Below are 13,176 nucleotides of genomic sequence, written 5' to 3'. Positions count from 1 at the left end.
AAAATGCTCCTATAGGGTGGGGTTTATTATGTTGTACATATATAGCCCAAATGTGTCTCTGTGATCCTTTTGTCTTTTTGGTGGGCGGGAGGTGGGGGTGGGCTGGCAGGGGAAGGAAATGGAGGGGAAAGTCCTTTTTTAAAAAAATCATTCCTTAAAAGGAATAAATGAATACCTGTTTGTCAAACCACCTTTTTGCTTTCTGTGCAACTGCTTTATATTAACTATACTTTAAAAATGCTTTGGGTGGGGGGAATCCTACTGTTTGTAATGGAATTGCAGAATATGCTGCACATGTATTTTATTTAGCTATCCTTGCTTTAAGACTATTGGATGACATTTGCTGACATGTGGGAGAAAATCCCGGATGCTTTGTTTTGGTTTTGCCAGGGTTCTTCCCTCCCCCTTCTTTTTGGCTTCTAAAATGTAACATAGTTGACAGATGATCCCCCCTCCCTTATGGATCAAATCATTTTTGTACAGGTTTTTGTTGTCGTTGTTTTATGCTGTTCTTGTTTTTTTTTAAAAAAAACTTTCCCCGCCCCCACCCCCTTCTGTTCTCCTACCACTGCCTATTTCTGGCTCTCTTAAAAAAAAAAAGGAAAAAAAGAAGAAGAAAAAAAAAGTTATTTCAAAAATGTTTTTTTCCTGCTGCAGTAAATACTTTGCATGATGAATTCTGAGGTCACACTTTCAAAGTTTATCAGTGAAGTAGTGATTAATAATGAGAGTGTCAAAATTATTGAACTTTTGTATAAAAGAATACTTTACAAGGTGCCAAGATGTAAAGACAATTTGTTACATGTTTTTTTTTCTTTTTTTCTCAAAGGAAAGCATACATTATGAAAGTAGTACCATGTATCAGGTAAACTGTTGTCAGGAATGAGAGTCAAAGCCTACCTTTGCCCCCCTCCCTTCACACACACGCACACTCTCTCCGTCACAAAAACACACACTGCTTTACGGACCTAGTTGAGCCCATTTCTCTTAGATAACTAAGCAGTGCTGTTAGCTCTGGTAATCTAGTGTGATATGGGAAGAAGGGTATTCTCCAACAGGTGGGCTCTGTGAATGGAAAAGCAGGCACACAGCCCCCTGTGCTTCAGTTGGACATCTGCCTCCCCCCCCCCAAAGAAAAGACAATTCCCAATATACAACCCTAAGGGATGGATGCGATGGTAACCCCCTAAGCAACTTCTTGTAACTGTGGTATAAGAAATCCCCACGTACCTGTATTCCTTTCTCTGGATCAGGCCAGCACAATTCAGATATGAAAAACCTATCAGATTTCTTCATCAGAAGCAGGAAGAAAGGGAAAACGAGGCTTGTGTTAAAAGAGGGGGGGCTCTTTATTCTCCCTTTGGAAAATCTAACCATAGAACCCATAACTAGATCTATGGATAAGAGAAGTAAATGATGGGGAAGGGGAGGGAGGGGTATTATTTAACAAATAATACAGACAGTTAGATATTTTATATATAAATATATCAAAGTTCTAAAAAAAAACCTAATTTTAAACTATTGTAGTTTTCAGAATGCAGATGAGCTACATTCCTTATAGCGTGGAGAATGTGTGTTAAAACTCTTTTGAAAAGCCTTTGGTACCTTTCGGTTAATGTACTTGGACAAAGTTTTTAGATGTTGCAGAAATAATTTCTCACTCTAGTCTTGGAAAGTTCACATTTGCAGACCCGTTGTCCATCTTGAGAAAGCCCAGAGTAGGTTAGAGAATATCTCCTTCCCATAAGCCTTGATGAAAATGGTACAGTACAGACTGTTAGCATGGTGCTTCATGTGTATGTGCTGCCAGTAACAAGATTCTCCTTTTTATTTTTTAATTGTTCTTTTTTTTGAGGCATATAAGAAACTCATTCCTTACATCAACTGTAATTCCATCATTCCATGTCTGTTGATGCAGACAATAAAAATGTTGTGTAGTCAGTAATTGTTACTGACAATTATAGCATTCTCTAATGCAATAAAAGTGCTGGTTGTTCACACTGGTGATACATGTTCCCATTTGCAAAGTGTTTTGCTTTCCCTACATGCCAGATAACACTCAGGTCCACCGTCCTGATGTTACAAGTGGAGGTTCCATGAACAGAGGTGCCTTCGAGACATGGATGTGTGTGTTAAGTGCCGTCAAGTCGCTTCCGACTCATGGCGACCCTATGAGTGAAAGTCCTCCAAAATGTCCTATCTTTGACACCCTTGCTCAGATCTTGCAAATTGAAGGTTATGGCTTCCTTTATTGAGTCAATCCATCTCTTGTTGGGTCTGCCTCTTTTCCTGCTGCCCTCAACTTTTCCTAGCATGACTGTCTTTTCCAGTGACTCTTGTCGTCTCATGATGTGACCAAAATACAATAGCCTCAGTTTAGTCATTTTAGCTTCTAGGGTCAACTTAAAGTGAAACCTGACTTGCATACCTTTTGATGGAAGACCTATACCTGCACAAATGTCTTTTTTTGCATATAGAGATAGAGCAAGGGAATGGTATGCTACTCAATCTTAGCTAAGCACTTGGGGTGCTGTGTGTATGCCAATTAATAGGATGAACTGGGGGCCCATCCACAGAAACAATATGGGCCACATCTTCACTTACTATCATAAACTACGATTAGGTAACTATATTCAATAATTCCTTAAAGAGACAAAACATCAGTGTAAGCCCCAAATGTAAAAATACAATGAAATGCTGTTCCCCCGAACTCTAATCGCAACACTGATTGCAAGAGGAGAAGATGGGAGGTAATATGAATCCTTGGAGCGGGGGGATGTATGAAGACCTCTCCCACCATTACTGCAACATGGCTCGGCCTCATGCTGCTCAGAGACATTGAATGTAAACTTATGTGAAAGTACAGACACTCCAGTGATGCTAGAAGTAATTCCTTGGTCCTAGCACACTTGGTTTGCTTTGCAGGAATCCTTGGTGGTCCCATCCAGGAATTATTTCTGAGTGCAATGTATGTGTGAAATGCAACATAGTTACAGCACAAATATCCTGCCTATATGTCAGTGTAAATCTATGCAACTACCTGCTATGCACTTGTGATTATCTGTCTTCTCAACTTTCCACGGTCATTTAAATTAATGAGGATGTAGAATTGTCATGGTTTTGGCAGCATGGGTCTTTAGTGGGAAACAGTTGAACCTAAACATTATGGGTTTGAATTATGCAGGTCCTTCACTTGGTGAGCTCAGAAGGTGTAGAGAAGTCCAAGCCATCCTTAAGGGGTTTTGGGGTATCACTGTCCCTCCAGACAAATTTCGAGGAGGGAGGGGAATCCTCCCATCTTCTCTCTTGAGTAAGCCATACATTTATTTTCTACACGAAAGGAAAATACAAATGTTTAATAACTAGCATTAGCAGGAACTAAAATTTTAGAGAAAAGCATTTTCATGAATAATTCATTAAAATTTCACATCTGCAAGATTAGTCATCCAAATAAAATGCTAATGTCAAAAACATGCACCGTCTATAATATTCTCATCAAGCAATCTTTTTGCATATAATGATAAATGCTTGAATTAGTAGCGATGATTTTATAAAAATATTCTCTCATAAAATTAAATGGATGGGAAAGGTGTGTTAATAAATGTCAATAGTGTATTGAACTGTTACTGATTTTTGATCATTTGATGAACAGGAATGTTATCAGTAGAAATTAATGGGGGATTTGTGATTTAAAAAGAACAAAACAAAACCTAGCTCAAATTTAAAATTAAACAGCTATGCAGAATCACTGATAGTATGTTTGAAATTATGAATTTGTATGAGAGAAATACTTAATTTGTTTCATTTGCCAATTTTAATACACCCATTAAAGTAACTAATTTAGTATTTAGAAAAACACAATAGTATATGTTGTTCATAGTGCAACATTATCATTCCTACAACCCTAGGCTTGCATACAACTTCAGCTTACATATTTTAAGGAAGCCTTTGTTAAAATCCATGCACACCAGCAGTGCGAGAGTTACACCCTTCAAAACCAAGGTACAAAAAGCTACTTTGGGCTTGCATGTGTTCTTGGTTACAGGTAGTATTTTACTTTGGGAGTTTAAATGCAATACACCCCCTATGTCATATTGTAAACTGGTTAGCAAAAATGATTTGCTGAATGACATATGGGATGTCTCTTTGAAAAGATACAAATCCTAATCTCCATTTCATGTGTGGAAATCAATGTGGGCTTCTTTGGCTCTAGATTATTACATGTTGAATGATGATAGTGGTAAATTGAGAAGAGCCGGTATCCTCCTGAGCCTGTTTTTGCATCCTGGATTAGGGGAAGTCTGAATAACTTTCCCCGCAATTCATTAAGCTTGGGGCTGCAAGACAAAGTGAACAGAATTCCAGTAGGGATTTCACTCTTGTCCTTGTAAATAAAACTTACTTTTCATCAACTGAAATGGATTCATAACCAGCTTGTTGATCCTGTGCATAATTGAAATGATGCATAAAGATCTATAGGAAATCACAAATGATTGCTGATGAAGAGTCAACATAGAATTTGCACTAATGAAGCACCAAATTAACATCTCCAGATTGACACCATATTGTGAAATGTTTGATTTCAATATTGCCATGAACCACATAAATTTAAATATTGGTTTCTTTGGAAGGGAGGGGGTTATATACACTATTCTCAAAGCTTTTGGCAAGTCCTGCCTGTGCTTTGCCCGAAGAATTAATGCAATAGAATAATTTTGCCTGCATTTTCAGATTCAAGATAAAACAGGTCTCTGAAAACATGGGCAAAATGCTGGGAAAAGCAGGGGGAAAGGGAGGCAACTTCTGACAGTCGGAAACAGCATTCATAATCAACACAAAGACCCGAAGTCGTTGGAGGGGTGACGGCGAGTGAAACAGCCATGCATAAAAGACTATTGAAAACCATTCAATGAAGGGCATGTTGCCATGGTCTACCATCTTCAAAATAAGTACTGGTTTTTATTTTAATTGTATATAGAGAAGTTTCTATAAAACATTCTCAATGCCTATTAGCTGGGAATTTCAAACAGCAGAACATAGTTGTTATATTTTCAATGCTGTCTTCAACCTGAATTCCATTTCTTGGTCCCTCTAATCTATCAGGGTGGCGCTTCCAGATTTGATTGTCAATTCACAAGTTCTGTTGCCCAAATTCAATGGCTGCAGTCAGGAAGACGATTGATGGAAGGACAAAACTGCTTCCCAAGAAATGGGTCACTGGACAAGAGGTCATTTAGCCCCTAGTCAAATGCTTTCCATGAGCACATGTTTACTTTCCCCAAAAGTGACTGCCCACTCACTTTTATGTTTGCTCATAAGGGGGACTAAACAATATTCAGTGTCACTGGTGCTAGGAACAAAACCTGCCCCCTTCTGGTAATTAGTAGGCCAAACTCTACTGACATCCTCCAGGGCAAAATGAGTATCTGTGTGCCCTGTGTGAATTGTCTGCACTATATTGGTCCACTTTTCTGTGTCTACCAGTTCTCACTTAAATTTGGGGGAATAAATGCGCAGTCATGCTGAACATAAATGATAGGGGACAGATGAACCCCACACCTCCATAAATGATGCTCTGGGCTGGTTTCATTCATGAAAGGCATCGCTTAGCAAGTGGACCCAGCTGTTTCCCCCATCCTGCCTACGAGGATGTGTAGCAGGGGTCACTGGAAGTACTAATGGACTGCTAGGGCTGGTTTTGGATATGAAGTACACTATGAGCAGGCAGAAGGCTTACTTGTCACCTGCATTTTTCATGGATTGTATGGTGTGCTCATCCTCCATAAGTAGTATCCTGTCAGGAGCCCTTGACTGAATGCAGATGACCCATTTACAAAATGGTGATTAACTATGAGGTAGCTTTTTGTTTTGCCACATGATAGATTTTACCACCACCCCTGGCTTCATCAAAGTTTTGATCAGCTGCAAGGGCATGGAATTTTTTCCCCTCTTCACCAAGGCTTGGGTTCCTGTCCTGAAAACCTCCAGACTAACAAAGACTACAGTCAACAATAGCCATGCAGATTAGCTTTGGATTTCACTCATTAAGAGATCACTTCAGGATACAATGGCTCCATATTAACATACCACACCCTCATTAGCACATTATCTTGATACTTACAGGACAATGATTAGCACAATACCTTTGATACTTTTTGCAGGTCAATGATTCAGCTCAACCCATCCCCTTTCTGACTATATATTACTCTTCCTGCACACTTGACAATGAGAGACACTGTCCTTCAGTGTTACTCCTCTGAAGATTCCTGCCATAGCTGCTGGCGAAACGTCAGGAAAGAAAATACCAAGACCACGGTTACACAACCCGGATAACCCACAAGAACCAACATACAAAATGGTTAAGAACACTTATACAGCCATCAGCTTCAACTTTCCCAGGGAAGTATCACCATCTGACTGCAGGCAGCTACATGTGATTCATAGCACACTTACAGTGCATTCCTAAAGAGAGTGACTCCAGTCTAAGCATATTGAAATGAATGCTTCTGAAAAATAGTTTGCCTTGAGAAATCTTAAAACCCTACTGGGAGCCAGTGTGGTGGTTTGGAGCGGTAGAGTCTGATCTGGAGAACCTGGTTTGATTCCCCACTCCTCCACATGAGTGAGGGAGGCTAATCTGGTGAACTGGATTTGTTTCCCCACTCCTCCACATGAAGCCAGCTGGGTGACCTTGGGCACGTTACAGCTCTGTTACAGTTATTTCAGCCCCACCTATCTCACAGGGTGTCTGTTGTGGGGAGGGGAAGGGAAGGTGATTGTAAGCTGATTTGAGTCTCCCTTAAGTAGTAGAGAAAGTCGGCATATAAAAACCAACTCTTCTTCTACTACAGCTCTTAAAATGTAAATTTTAAAATGGGGGAGATAGTTGTGAGTATCCAGCTTTGTGCAGGGGGTTGGACTAGATAACTCTGGTGGTCCCTTCCGGCTCTATGAGTCTACAATTCTATGAATTAGCTGGTATAATGTAGAAGTTATTTTCTACCTGTAGACGTTACAAAGACTTCGACCAATTTTGCACCACTTTTTAATATACACAATAATATCTCTTTTTTAAAAAATGTAAACAACATCTGAACGACACACTAACTTCATTTTCCCCAAGGACAGACTTAATCCAAAGAAAATTATTCTAACCCTTTCATTTAAGTGTTGTAATGTCTCTTTATGCCTAACCTGTCTGATTTTATTAATCAGCTGGTTTGTTGAACTAGTTTGGAGGAAATTCTTTGCTCAGCCTTTTGGGTGTTCTAATGCTCTTTTGTGGCTAAAACCAGTTCAGACTAATTCTGTTTTAAGGATACTGTTCTAGCCATTTCTATGATTACATTTTGATGATGACGTCCTCCTAGAATAATTTTCTTCAGATTAATTCAGTACATGCAACAGTTGAAGTTTTCATGTCATTTTGTTGTTTCTGTTTTTTAAAAATGTATTGGGAATGTTTATCACATGCATAAATATCTCCTTTTGATTGGAAGAACTACAACTTTGATGGGATTGTTCCATAAATTGGTCAATAGAGTAGTCTTTCTGTGATATGCGAGGAAATATAAGATTCATATGAAATTGCCTTATATGGAAACAGACCAGTGGTCTACCATCCTTGATGCAGTCTATTCTTACTGGCAGTGGATCATGTAAAGAAACGCTTTCCCATCAGTTGAAATCGTTCGACTCGAGATCTCACAGACTGAACCTGGGACTTCCTGCGTGGAAAGCAGGTGCTCTGTCAAAGAGCCTTGACCCTTCCCCACAACTCTTCACTTCCTGTTAATAAACAAAAGCTGGGGAAGTAACTGGTCTTTTATGCATGGCTGTTTCACTTGCCATCACCCTCTGATGACTTCGGGTCTTTGTTTGGATTTTGCATGCCATTTGCGACTGTTAGAGGTCGCCTCGCTCTCCCTCAGCATTTCCCCACGTTTTGCCCACATTTTTAGGAGAGCTGCTTTATCTCAAATTTGAAAACGGGGGCAAAATACAGGGAATTTCAGGGGGAGAGCGCAGTGACCTTTGCATAAAAGACTATTGTAAGGAAATCTATGCATGCCCTAAACTTATAACATCATGGAGTAACAGATTCTGTCATCAATTAAAATGGATCTTCCATCTATTAAACAATTGCATAGTTGTATGCTTACAGCCCTAAACTGCTTTTAACTTGCATCTTTACAGCAGACAGACATCACATGAAACTACTTCAATAAGCATACAAGAGTTTTTATTAGGAGAGGGGTTACAACCTCATGAACAAGCAATAATGATGGTTTCAGTTCACAAAGAGCTACTGCATGTACATTGTTCATGTAGCCTTTTAGAGGTTTTTTAAAGCAGATCACATATATTATTTCAACGCATATGAACACATGAAGCTGCCTTCTACTGAATCAGACCCTTGGTCCATCAAAGTCAGTATTGTCTACACTCTACTCAGACCTGCAGCGGCTCTCCAGGGTCTCAGGTAGAGGTTTTTCACATCACCTGCTTGCCTAGTCCCTTTATCTGGAGTTGCAGGGATTGAACCTGGGACCTTCTGCATGCCAAGCATATGCTGCACCACTGAGCCACAGCCCCTCCCCTTTCAGCAACCCTGTCATGTAGGTCAGTGTTAATATCTCCATGTTCGAAATAGAGACTCAGGCTTGTAGATAGTGGCTTGTGTTAAGGCCATCTCGAGATGTTGTGTTAGAAGTGAGATTTAAACTGGATTTCTCTGCTCACCACCAAAGTGGTGTCATATAGTGGCTAAAACCAATTCAGACCAATTCCATGTAACAACACTTAGAGACATTTGTCAAAAATACAGACGCTGTATACATTTTCAGATGTACTGGAATGTAAGACTTCAACTTTTTACTTGCGAATGAAACACTTCAGCAAAAACATCTGGCGATATTGGCTCTATGGGAAATGTAGTGGTTTTGTTTATTTGGACAACCTCTGCAGCCATCTTTATGTAATCACAGAAGTCTGAAAGCCATTTTGCCTTTGAGTTCTAATGTTAATTTGAAGGTAACTGTCCTTTCAAAGATTAATTTCACTCTAAGCAATAACCATTATTTACCAGAATTTGACGGTTTTATCACTCATCATTTTAGCAAATTTCCATTGAAAACGCTAAGATGGTTTGTCATAAGGCACATAACTGCTTCAGCTCTAAAAATGACCAACAGAAGTGCCTGTACTCAAACATTAAATTATACTGTAATTAATAAAGACAGTTAAACTGTCTACTAGCAACAGCAATTTAGGTAGCCACATTTGATTGGCTATAAATTGTAACTACATTAAAATTCCAGAAATATTAGCAATATGGATTACTTGATGGAAATAGGTGCTGATCACCAACACTCCTATTTTACAACAGAAGCGCAGGTCATGTTGGCCACGAAACGGTGGGCGAAGATCAGGCCTGAGCGCTTTTAATCTTGTGAAACAAGCAATTACAAATAGTTGCATCGATTTGTTAAAAAGCTTTGGATGACATAAATTGTTTCCTGTTTAGCTTCTGGCTCTGATACATAAATGTCACCCAGTCTAATATTAATTAGGGTCACGGAACAACAAGGGGCAGCGGATGTGGCTTATGGTCAGCACTGCGTCAATCCTTTTGTCTGCCTTAGGAAAGGCTAGGGAACCTGGCCGATAAAGCCTCTCTTATTTGTCCTGCTGAGTCTAAGTCCCCATTTTTTGGACCAAAGCAGCCATTTCAAATAATGCTTTAGACAGGTATATGGTTAGAAATGTCAACTTCCTATGTTCACTGAGGTAAGTTTTTCTTTCTAAGCCTCAGTTCTCATCCCTTCCAATGGTACTATTACTTCACAATGATTGCCATGAGGAAAACAGGAGAGCATTTCTTCAGAATAGGAGCATATTTAGGCATTATACTTACCAGAGGAAACTGCACCCCTGTGGTGTGTTTCCCGCTTGTTTATAAGAACATAAGAAAGGCCCTGCTGGATCAGACCAAGGCCCATCAAGTCCAGCAGTCTGTCCACACAGTGGCCAACCAGGCGCCTCTAGGAAGCCCCCAAACAAAACGACTGCAGCAGCACCATCCTGCCTGTGTTCCACCGCACCCAAAGTAATAGGCATGCTCCTCTGATACTAGAGAGAATAGGTATGCAGCATGACCAGTATCCATTCTAACTAATAGCCATGAATACCCCTTTCCTCCATGAATATGTCCACTCCCCTCTTAAAGCTCTCCAAGTTGGCAGCCATCACCACATCCTGGGGCAAGGAGTTCCACAATTTAACTATGCGTTGTGTGAAAAAATACTTCCTTTTATCTGTTTTGAATCTCTCACCCTCCAGCTTCAACAGATGACCTAGCGTTCTAGTATTATGGGAGAGGGAGGAAAACGTCTCCCTGTCCATTCTCTCCAAACCATGCATAATTTTATAGACCTCTATCATGTCACCCCTTAGCCACCTTCTTTCCAAGCTAAACAGCCCTAAGCATCTTAACCGCTCCCCAGAGGACAGTTGCTCTAGTCCCCTAATAATTTTGGTTGCTCTTTTCTGCACCTTCTCAAGCTCTGTAATATCCTTGTTTAGGTGCGGTGACCAGAACTGTACACAGTATTCCAAGTGAGGTCTCACCATAGATTTGTACAAGGGCAGTATGATATCAGCAGTTTTATTCTCTATTCCTCGTCTAATTATGGCCAGCATGAAATGTGCCTTTTTTTACAGCAGGGCATTTATGGGTCAGGGCATTATGGTGTGAGTTCCCCTACCAGTGCACAATGTTTACATCGGTTCTAGGTGGAGAAACTCATGATGGTGAGTGGCATGACACCATGAAGCTAGAGGTGGGGAAAGCAAATATACATGGGGATCCTCTCCCTGTGGAAAGCATAATGCCTAGGCCAGCTCATAGCTGTGCAATTAGCAAAACACCTGTAAAGTCTTTCTACAGTGTTCTCACACTGTGAGGCCATGCTTTTCCACCTTCACCAAGAGAGAAGGGCTCCATTCAGATACCATGAACAAACTGTGATTATTATGAGAAAAAACTGGGAAGACCTTGGATGTGTGTTCCCTTCTTCCTCTTTGGTGTAGCTGGAAAATTGTTTTAATGTTCACTTGCAGTCTTCAGTTGTAGAAAACAAACCACGGTTGGTTGGTTTTTTGCTGTGAGTCAGATGACACAACAAACTGCAGTTTGTCTCAGACCAGAAAATCTTTAATTTCTGAACTGTGTGCAAGAGGCGGAGAGGCGTGTGAGCCATTCTTTGTTTTCGGGATGTAACTTGGAATAACTTTGACCTTCATTTGCATTACATATGACTAATAAGGAATACATTGCCATATATGCATACATATCCTGTCCCTGATCTGTATGCATAGACTACCTTTTTCACTAGCAGCAACAAGAAATGCCTGGACACTCACCTGGACAGCATAGTACATCTTCTGGAAGAATATCTAATACATATTTGTAGACCATGTGCAAGTCCTCAGTGACACAGACAAAGTAACCATTGGATGGGGCATTTATGCATGAAACAATGCTGTAGAATTTCTAACTCATAATGCTGTGTGTGGAGTGTTTGCATCAGTGCCGTATTCATTTCATGCTTCTGTTGGATAAATTACAGTTCCTTCCCTATAATACAGAATTCCACAAAGACTTTAAAAAACCCTCAACAAAATGCTGTTTATCAAAAAGCCCTTCTGCTGTTCAAAACACACATCATTTCTACATGTGGAAATTAAGTGCACATTATAGCCTGGTATGCATTTGAAGATTTCTATGTTAATATTTTTTTAAACCTCCCCCCACCAGCGGAGCCATGCAAGCTATTTACTTAACATAAATCAAATGTATTATATACACTGTTTTCTTTAGAGTGGTGGGCAATGTAGAAAAATACAGTAAAGGTCTGTAGAAAAAACTCAAGAAAATTTATTAAATATGATTTCACTGTAATAGAATATTAATGGAACCCAATGCTCCTTTCCCATTAAGGTGATCTCTTTTTAATACACACATGCTTTTTATTATTTCGCACTCATGCGAAAATTCCACATTCAGAGAGCTTCCATCTACTTAGGAATGTCTCTGGTGAAGGGAGTTAGAAATATTGAGCTAGAGGACAAATAGTGGCAACTATTACCAAAGGATAAGAGGTGGCACACTACAGATAAAATAAAGCAACAAAACATTGCCAATGATATAACAAAAGGGTAAAAGCCATCAACCCATAACAGGAAGCTACAGAAACAATTATATTTTAAGCCCTCCTTTCTTACGCCACTACTGACTAGATGAAAATGTTTGATTTGCAGCATAAAAGATTCATTAATGACCACTTCAATATTTAAAGCTATTTTTCTGACTAACAAAGGGAGATAAAGTGCTGATTTGAGCAATCTAATGGTAAAATATTTCCCATCAAGTTTACCAGTGCTGGGGATTCCTTTAGGTGGAAGAATTGCAAACTTTGCCTGACCAAACTGCTCAGGAGCCAGCGTGGTGTAGTGGTTAGAAGCAGTGGACTCTAATCTGGAGAACCGGGTTTGATTCCCCACTCCTCCACATGAAGCCAGCTTGGTGATCTTGGGCTAGTCACAGTTCTCTTCAAGCTCTGTCAGCCTCACCTACCACACAAGGTGTCTGTTTTGGGGAGAGGAAGGATATTGTAAGCCAGTTTGATTCACCTTAAAAGGTAGAGAAAATTGGCATATAAAAACCAACTCTTTTTCTTCATCGTCAATAAGAAAACTGACTGAACAATGAGAATTAAAGCCAAATCTGGTCCCTTTGAGAAGATTAAACTGGTTGTAAGGAGAATGGTAGCTGAAGCTTCTCTTACATTTCTTAGCCACAAGTTATGGTGTACTTATATGTATTCTCACTGAAAACAAGGAATTGGTTAATATGTGTTTTGATGAGGGTTAGGGAGGATGGCCTTAGTATTTTCATCAGCACAGCTGAAAGTCTAAACCATAGTCATCAACTCTAATCAGCCACCCTCTTTTTCCTGCTCAAGTGTCTTCTCCCATCTCTTCCTATCACCTGATCAGCATCAGCTGTGTATAGACTTGTAGAATCATAGAGTTGGAAGGGGCCATACAGGCCATCTAGTCCAACCCCTAGCTTTAATGCAGGATCAGCCTAGAGGATCCCTGACAAATGTTTGT

This window comes from Euleptes europaea, chromosome 1 (assembly GCF_029931775.1).
Source record: "Euleptes europaea isolate rEulEur1 chromosome 1, rEulEur1.hap1, whole genome shotgun sequence".
Taxonomy (NCBI): Eukaryota; Metazoa; Chordata; class Lepidosauria; order Squamata; family Sphaerodactylidae; genus Euleptes; species Euleptes europaea.
Note: the sequence above shows the minus strand (reverse complement) of the source record.